This window comes from Eucalyptus grandis, chromosome 11 (genome assembly GCF_016545825.1).
Source record: "Eucalyptus grandis isolate ANBG69807.140 chromosome 11, ASM1654582v1, whole genome shotgun sequence".
NCBI classification, from domain to species: domain Eukaryota; kingdom Viridiplantae; phylum Streptophyta; class Magnoliopsida; order Myrtales; family Myrtaceae; genus Eucalyptus; species Eucalyptus grandis.
The window spans coordinates 23,059,805-23,069,329 of NC_052622.1; the positions used below are offsets into that span (position 1 = coordinate 23,059,805).

General features: G+C 41.9%; 1 pseudogene; it reads left to right on the plus strand.

Annotated features, from left to right (window-relative positions):
- Positions 1-324: 324 nt before the first annotated feature.
- Positions 325-2,169, plus strand: LOC104427515 (annotated as a pseudogene).
- Positions 2,170-9,525: the final 7,356 nt, after the last annotated feature.

Consider the following 9,525-nt stretch of genomic DNA (forward strand, 5'->3'; position numbering starts at 1 on the left):
GGTCGGTCGACAATCACTTGTACTCATTCACGGAGGACTATCTTCCAAGTAAATAATCCCGTTGGACGTAAAGACACCGTTTTGTAAGTCGTTCTTAATTGCTTTCTCATTTGTGAAAAATGCGTTATACGAATCATTCATGGCAGATGTACAGAAATTGGTATAACAAACTAGCTAAGACTTGATTTTTGAAGATTATTTTCCACCATAAAATCTAACTAGTATCTCTGTTTTGTAACCCTATCTTAATATGTCCAGTATTGCTCCTCTCTCGAATCGAATCGACAACTTTCATATCCCTCATGGCCATCTTCAGTGCAAATGATGTCTTCTCCTGCTTCCTCTTCCTCGTCTGGTCCCTCATCGCACTCCCAGCCCACTCCCTCATCAAAGCATGCTTCAAGCTCAAGCCTTGCTCCGGGGTCCCCGCCTCCGCCAAGCCCTCTCTCCCTCCCTTTCCCCGGCCACCTCCACTTGATCGGCCACGTCCTCCCCAAATCCTTGCAAGCACTTGCTCACCACCACGGCCCGCTCATACGCATCCGCTTTGGGGCGTCCGCTTGTGTCATTGCCTCGAGCGCCCCCATCGCGAGGGAGATACTCAAAACTCTAGATCTCAAGTTCTTGTCGGGGCCTGAGTTCGCGTCCTCGGAGCACTTCATCTGTAGGATGTCGTGCTTCATCATGGCGCCGTACAGCGACTACTGGCAGTTCACGAAGAAGCTGTGCATGACGAAGCTCCTTGGCGCCCCTCAGCTCGAAAGGTTCGTCAACGTCCGGGAGGAGGAGGTGAAGAGGCTGGTCGAGTTGGTGATGGAGAGCGCAAGAGGGAGCAAGGCGCCAGACCTGAGAAAGGAGCTGACAACTTTCACAAACAACGTGATCTGCCGGATGATGATGAGCACGCGGTGCTCGGGGACTGCCCACGATGCCAAAGGGATCCATGAGATTGTGAAGGCATGTTTGGAGCTTGCCGTTAAGCTGAGCGTTGGCGACTTGTTGGGGCCTCTCAGGTGGCTCGATTTTTCCGGGAATGGGAAGAAGGTCAAGGCAGTGCTGTGGGAATTTGACCGGATCGTGGAGAGGATGATGAAGGAGCATGAAGAGAAGCTGATCAATGGGTCAGTTGCAGAGAGGAAGGATCTCATGGACATCTTGTTGGAGACTCACAATGATCCAACTGCCGAAGTGAAGATAACTAGAAATGGCATTAAATCCTTCATCCTGGTGAGTACATGTTAATTATATCCATACTCTCTTTATTAAGTTTTGCATATTAGATCGATGGCAATGACATGAAAACAATTACACTTAAATTTATAACTTTTAATTAGTTTTCACTAAGTAGTTTGATAGTAGATAAATATTATGTTTCAAAAGTGCAGATTGTAAGAAAACACTCGCGCGGATTACACTTTATACGTTTAAAACATTACACGCGACGTTCATGCAAATGTCAATTTATCGTTCCTCATGCCTCTAATGGACGGGATATCTTCATGGCGGGCACTGAAACCTCATCGGCGGCCATGCAGTGGCCCAAGGCGGAGCTCATCAACCGTCCGGAAGCCTACAAGAAGCTACGGGATGAGATCAGCTCCATCGTCAGGCCCGCTAGGCTAGTCCGAGAGTCAGACATCCCGAGCTTGCCCTACCTCCAGGCTGTCGTGAAAGAGACCCAGAGGCTCCACTCGCTCGCCGCCATAATCATCAGGGAGTGCAGAGAAGACTGCTCTGTCGATGGTTACCTGGTGGAGGCCAAATCGAGTCTTAATCAATGCCTACGCGATCATGAGGGACCCGGAGATATGGACGGACCCGGACGTGTTCGTGCCCGAGAGGTTCCTGGAGAGTTCGGACGAGAAAATCGGAGAGCATCAGATGGAGTTCAAGGGTCAGAACTTCAGGTACCTGCCGTTGGGGAGCGGGCGGCGAGGGTGCGTCGGGGCGTCAAATGCAATGCTAGTGATGCACGTGGCTGTCGGATCACTGGTTCAGTGATTCGATTGGAAGATGATGGAGGGAGAGGAGGCCATCGATTTGAGCCAAGGGCCAGGATTCGGGGCGGAGATGGCTAAGCCGCTGGTGTGTTACCCCGTCGTGCATGTCGATCCATTTGAGCCGTGCCGCTGGAAAGTTACATGGGTCTTGATGTCATCGTACAGCTAAGATGTGTTGTTATATTTTCCCGCTCTTTGTGAAGGATGTATAAATTCCTTAAAGTTTGGAAAAATGAGTAAAGTACAGTCAATATAAACTATAGTCTATATGGCAATTTTCGCGACCAATTTTTTCGGGGTGTGGACCACTTAGGTTTGGCTAATGGATTGTTAAGCCTAGACTTAACTCGGGCTCTCCCAAGCCCATACCAATTCGCGACTTAGGTTTGAATTGTTAACATGCAATTGAATTTTAACTAGAAGTCGCCACTAATCTATTTTTGGTGGGTCGATTAGAAACCCTAGTAAAGTAACGAAAGATTTACTTTACTCCTACTATTGACACCTAAATTTTGGCAACCCATATAGTCATTTATCAGATTAAAAAATTAAGAGTTAATTTAATTCCTGAAAAAATATTAATTGCCTAGTATATAGATTTAAGTTGCATTTATTTTGTTATTTGCATTTTTTGCATTTTATTGGACTGGTGACGGATATATTCAAATTAAATGGATTAGGCTCATGAAGCGAACAGGTTGGCCCAAGCCCGTGTTTTTTTTAATAATTAAAAATTATCTCGTGGGAATATAATATTTTAAAATTTTTCCGAGATATGAATCTTTTTTGGATAGGACAGATGGATAAAAAAATATTACGATTTAGTTTTGAAAGATTTGGATTTAGAGAAAATTTCATCTTAATCCCGAATCTTTATCGGTATGAGTTGATTTTCATGAAAAATATTGTGGATATTGATTCGAAGAAAAGTTAAAAAAATCCAATTCCTTTCCCTATAAAAAGCCGTATGCCTACGAGAATTAGGGAGTCTTTTCTTTGGGTAAAAAAAAAGACAGACGAGGAGAAAGTACAGAGTGGGCAGAGAAAAGGTGTGCGGCTGCAGAGGAGAGAAGAAAAGGGAAAAGTAAAAAAAGGGAAAAAAAATTTCCTGTTCATCTTCTTCAGCAGCTACGCTTCCCTGGTGTCCAGTCCTTTCACCGGCGCGCCTCCTTGCCCGTGTCTGGTCGATCGCCTGCGCATACCGCGCCTGAGCACCGCTTGCCGCTCCAACCGACGACCTGCGAAGCTCCGCCGCGCATCTGTCTCTCCCTGCTCCCCCCCGCCGGACGCCGAACCTCTTCACCTGCCGCGCCTCTGGCTCTGCATCGCTGCCGCCGCTTGAAGCCACCGCCGTGCCGCCTCTGGTCCGACGCCCAGCGGTCTCCTCCATCCGGAGCTAAACCCGAGCAGATCTGTAACCGCGCAGACCGGCAACCAAGCTCGAGCTGAAAACCAAATTGATCCGCCCCGTCCGTTGTCGTTCGGCCCTCTGTTCCGTCCGGCGAAGCTGCTGCCGATCCGAGCTTGACTGACCCGAACAGCCCTCTGCTCTGACGCCCATCCGACCGCCGTGACCTCTGATCAGCGACCCAGGTCGCAAGCCAGGTGGACCCGCGCCGCTCGATCCGACCCGCCACTGCTCCGCTCGTCCGCCAACAACGACCCACAACACCCAAGCCTGCCGCGCCCACGCCGCCGAGCACCGACGCTGATCCGCCCAACGCCGGCCCCTGCCCGTCCGGACCCGAGCCTCCCTAGCTCTGCTCCTGTGTTGCTGCCACCGTTGGTTCACCTTGGCCGAAGCCTCCTTTGCCGAACCGATTACCCGGTTCCCTTGGAAATCCACGAGCGGTGCCTGGAAAAGAAGAAAAACAGAAAAACAAAAAAAAAAAGAAAATCTGGTGGTTTTTCTTTTCTTTTATTTTACCCTTTTTTAATATTCTATTTTAGTGGAATTGTTCCTTAATATATTATTGATATCCCAATATGAAATAGTCCCTCAAGCTAGGGATTGGCAGTTCGATTTTCGCGCCCGAAATCCGACTCGCAATCCCTTACAAAAATCGACAATCCAATCTCAAGCCCGGGATTTGATTCGCGATTTAATTTAAAATTAGTCAACCCGATCTCATGCGCGAGATATGGTTCGTCAATTTTGGATATCAATCTTATCTTTTGTTTGATTTGTTATCGTCAAGTTGGTTGAGTCAAATCTTATTTTCGTAAAATAAAAAATCAAAAAATCTTAATTAGGATTAGGTTTGTTGTCATCTTGGATATTTAGGATTGCAATCTTATTATGAATTTTTAAATAAAAAAATCCAAAAAAGAAAGTGCAATCATTTAGGTTGTTAGTTTTTATTTGAATACATGTTTAATTATGTATTAGTTTTAATTTCAATTTCTTAAAGAAAAACACAAAAAAAAAAAAATCATTGTGCATATTAGATTAGAATTGCATGTTTCATTTTAAATTTAGATCATCTTTTTAGGTAAATTGCATTTTAGATTTATATAATGTCTTAGTTTAAATTATGATTTAATATGACTTAATCCCTAGTTTAAATTAGATAGAATCTTAATCTAGCTAGATCATTTCAAATTTCATAAAATTTATCTTAGGATAAATTAGTTGCAATTTCTAGGATAGATTGCATTTTTAAAATAAAAAATGTCATTTGCATGTCATATAGAATTAGGTTCATGAAATGCATGTCATTTTAGTGATTATTGTTAAGTTCATTTCTCATTAGAAATTGTCCGTTATTAGATTAAGTCATTTAATAAATGTCGTGTAACATATAGTTCGCATATTAAATTATATGTCACATGTCATTTTAGTTGAAATAATTTTGTACGTCATTGCATTGCATTGCACGTCATTAGAATTAAATCATTTTGGTTAATTTAGATTGCATATTTAATTATTGCATGTTCATTAAGAAATTACAAAAATTCTTATTCATTCATATAGTTTATGACATATTGTCATGCCATATCATTTCATATTAGATTAGAAGCATTGCATTGCATATGGACTATATTTTCCTCAAAAAAGAGGAAACACAAATTGAGTAATTGCTTGTTAATTAGAAACCATATCTAGAGTTGTTGATATGGATTTTAATTTAATATTGCAGATGCTTTCGTAGCTTTGGAGGTAAGTCTTGCATTATTTAATTGCTTTCTTGGGTGTTAAATTGGTGGTTTGCGCACTTACATCTGCTTGCCAAACATTTTTCAAAATAAAAAGAAAGGTACCGAAAGGGCGTTAGAGAATTCTAGCGTAATCAAGTCCCCTGTACCCATAGTCTGGTTCGTAGGAGTAAAGTAAAATCTCCCGTTACTTTACTAGGGTTTCTAATCGACCCACCAAAAATAGATTAGTGGCGACTCTAGTTAAAATTCAATTGCATGCTAACAATTCAAATTTAAGTCGCAAATTGGTATGGACTTGGGAGAACCCGAGTTAAGTCTAGGCTTAACAATCCATTAGCCAAACCCTAGGTGGTTCAATCCCAAAAAATTGGTCGCGACACCTACGAACCAGAGATTATGGGTACGAGGACTTGATTACGCTAGAATTCTCTAACGCCCTTTCGATACATTTTTTTTATTTTAAAAAATGTTTGGCAAGCAATTTGGATTGATCTTAAATCTATTTCCCTAACATGTGAGGTGTTCATGCAGGTGTGCAAACCACCAATTTAACACCCAATAAAACAATTAAATGATGCAGGACTTATTTCAAAGCAACGAAAGCATCTGTAGTGTTAAATTAAAATCCATATCAACAACCCTAGATATGGTTTCTAATTAATAAGCAATTACTCAATTTTTGTTTTCTCTTTTTCAATGAAAATATAGTCCATATGCAATGCAATGCTTCTAATCTAATATGAAATGATATGGTATGGCAACATGTCATAAACTATATAAATAAGTAAAAAAAAACTAATGATTTCTTAATGAACATGCAATAATTAAATATGCAATTTAAATTAACTAGAATGACTTAATTCTATTTACGTGCAATGCAATGCAATAACGTACAATATTATTTTAACTAAAATGACATGCGACATACAATTTAATATGTGAGCTATATGTCACGTGACATTTATTAAATGACCTAATCTAATGACGGACAATTTCTAATTAAAAATGAACCTAACAATAATCACTAAAATGACGTGCATTTTATGAACCTAATTCTATATGACATGCAAATGACATTTTTTATTTTAAAAATGCAATCTATCCTAGAAATTGTAACTAATTTATCCTAAGACAAATTTTATGAAATTTGAAATGATCTAGTTATATTAAGATTCTATCTAATTTAAATTAGGGATTAAGACATTATCTAAATCTAAAATGCAATTTATCTAAAAAAAGATTATCTAAATTTAAAATGAAACATGCAATTCTAATCTAATATGCACAATATTTTTTTTTTTTTGTGTTTTTCTTTAAGAAATTAAAATTTTCACATGCAATTCAAATAATGATAAAACTAACATCCTAAATAAATGTGCTTTTTCTTTTGGTTTTCTTTTCCATGATTCAAAGTAAAATTCTTATTCTAAATATAAAAGATAATAACCAAACCAAACCTAATCTTAATTCAACATTTTTTGGATTTTTTAATTTAAAACTCGAAATAAGATTGCGATTTTAACCCTAACACAGGAAATATTCTAAAGCAAATATAATCCTAACTCAAATATTTTTTTGATTTTTTTTTTACAAAAATAAGATTGACTTAACAAACTTAAATCAAACAAGATAAGATTAATATCTAAAAATCAACGAACCATATCTCGCGCATGAGATCGGGTTGGCCAATTTTAAATTAAATCGTGAATCGAATCTCGGGCTTGAGATTGGATTGTCGATTTTTGTAAGGGATGGCGAGTCGGATTTCGGGCGCGAAAATCGGACTGTCAATCTCTAACTTGAGGGGTACTTTCGTGTTGGAAAGTCAATCATATATTTAGGAATAAGCATACTAAAGAAAAAAAAAGTAAACAAGTGACAATAACATAAAAAAAAAAGTAAATAAAGAAAAAGAAAAGAACTTACCTAATTGATTTTCTTTTTCTTCCTTTTCTTCAAACAAGGCTTGGTAGCTCGTGGTGGTGCGCAGCCAAGGGTGGTGGTCGTCGGCGTTCCGGTGAGGGGGCGACGGGCGTCTCCGGCGAAGGGCGGCAGCCGGTGAACCAGCAGCGGCAGAGGGCAGAACAGCGGTACTCGAGCGAAGGCGCTGGGTCACGGCTCCGGGCTGCAACGGGGGTCACTCGTAGAGGGGGCCGTCGAGCGTCGGACCAGCGCAGAGGCGTGCGGCGGCTCGGCAACGGGGCAGCAGCAACGATCAGGGCAGGAGCAGCGTCGGGCTGAGGCAGAGTACGGCGAGGACAGGAGGCGACGCTCAGAGAGAGTGGCGGCGCACGATGACTTCGGGTTGCAGCTCCGATGCGGTAGATCCGGCAGTGGCGTCGGCAGAGGGAGCTCCAACAGCAAACGGAACGGCAGAGGCCAGCGTGGGAACTCGCGGGTCGCTGTATGTCAAAGATGGCAAGTGCTTGTGCGGGGGTTCGGCTCCGGGCGGCGTCGGGGAATGGCGATGGCGCAGGCGTCGATTCGTCGCGAGGAGTCAAGCGGCGGTCGGCGTAGCTGCTCGCGGGCGAGGGAACCCTGTTGGTGGCGTGGCACGAGCAACAGAGGAGATGCGGGCCGGTGCGGGGGCTCGCTCGGCGGTGGAGCGACAACCGGCTCGGATCTGCGGTCGTCGGGGCTCTCAAGTGGGCAGATCGGGATAGCGGTGGTGTCGCGGAGAGGCGGAGACGCGGAGACGCGGCGTGGGCGGCGGGGTGGCGACGGCGCAGGGGTGCGGAGGCGCGGTGGAGGCTGGCGTCGCGGTGCCGGTGCAACGCACGGCAGATGCGTCGGGGTCTCCGCGAAGAAGACGATGCGTGCCCCTCTCTCTCTCTCTCTCTCACTTGCTGCAGCTTTCCTCTGTACTTTCTGCTGGCTTTTTCTTCCGTCCACTTCACTTTTGTTTTTGACCAAGAGAACCTCTATTTTCCGAAGCCTTGCCCCCCTATTTATAGAGTGAAAACCTAATTTGTTTTACCTACAAGATTTGCATATATTAACCTAATCGCTAAGGATCACCCTTCGAAACGGAGAGATGTGCTCGACAAGAAAATAGCCCCCAAATTCTTTATGAAGATTTTTTTAAAGATGATTCACTCAACTTTTGATATGACTTCATTATCCGAAATCTTTCAAAATCTCCTTCCTCAACAAAATATTTAACCTTTAAAAGATAAGTTAAATATTATTGTAAACAAATAAAAATAAAAATAATTAAAATTTAGGTGTCAACAACAATCATGCGGTTATTATAAATGAAGCACTATATGCTTTGTGTACATAATTGAATTCAGCAATGGTGACCATGATTGATGAGTCGGCAGGTGGGTTAGGTGCACCTTCGAAGCCATTGTCAAGCCCCTTTCCGGCATACACATCTTTATTTAGATATTATTTTCTATATTATAATTTTTATCCAATGGAAGATCTTTATAAAATAAAATAATGTCTTGATATATCCATCGCGGGTCGATTTCAATTAAGGTGTGCCTTGTCTTGTTTCTTAACTTCATTTAGAAAGGGAAGTTTTGTCCTTTTTTCTTGCAATCGAATGGAGGAACCCCTCAAAATGAAATGGAAGATGCTTATGTTCGAGGAAAAGTTAGAAGGCTTCCAAAAAAGAATTTATTAACCTAATTGGTAAAAGCAATACTTTCCCTGACATTAGATTAATTTAACTTTGACTTTGTCGTACCTTCACCAATAAAGGTGAGGCAACCATACTCTTTCTATATTAAAATGATTGGCTGATTAACATGGGACAAGCATTTTTCAAGATTTCGATTTAAACTTGTTTGCGAAAAAGTTTGAACCAAAATGGACCCAATCACAAACTAGGTCGTGGAATGGCCAACTTAATCTTAAATAAGGCTGTAGGCTCATTGACGACAATCACAATAGCGAAGGATGCCGGAGAGATCGTCGTGGTGATGATGGCGGTGGGTGGAATAACGGAGGTGGATTGTGGGGCATTTATCCTACTTTTGATGGGAGTCTGAATATCTAGCACTTCGTGGATTGGCTAGTTGAAATGAATCGATTTTCCAATTACATAGAGATTTTCAAGAACCCGAGGATGAAATTGGTGATGGCATATAAGTTACAATAGGGCGCCAACCTATCTAGAATCTAAAACTTATCCATCAAAATAGTTTCTCTAATTTTTAAAACCTAGAACCTATCGTACATTCCTTAGAACTTGCAACTGGTTAGATTCCCACTAGTCCGGTTCTTCGGTTCCAGATTCTATTTCGAAACTATGCTCATCCCTAACTCGTGTTGTGGTACAATGTTTTTTCTTGCCATGTACCTAGCGATACCCTCTTGAAGACTTCTAGGGCTCAATTAGTCCTTGCTAAACTAACTA